This window comes from Pollachius pollachius (assembly GCF_949987615.1).
Source record: "Pollachius pollachius genome assembly, chromosome: 16".
Classification (NCBI taxonomy): domain Eukaryota; kingdom Metazoa; phylum Chordata; class Actinopteri; order Gadiformes; family Gadidae; genus Pollachius; species Pollachius pollachius.
Genome location: NC_136949.1, coordinates 13019414 through 13019628, shown reverse-complemented (window position 1 = coordinate 13019628; position 215 = coordinate 13019414).

Here is a 215-nt window from a genome sequence, read left to right as displayed (position 1 = left end):
ACAGTTTCTAAAAAATCTTAAATACTTATATGCGTTTATGTTAAAAGATAACGAAGCCTTGATACCCACGAGTTTTTTACGACCTATTCGTTAACCGAGACCCTCCTGTCGGTCACTCGTGTCGTGGGGCAAGGAGCCGCCGTTAACGAGCCACCGACACCGCGGTCGGTCGCACTGTGAGCAACGCTACGTCAGAGGGAGCGGTGGGACGTCTC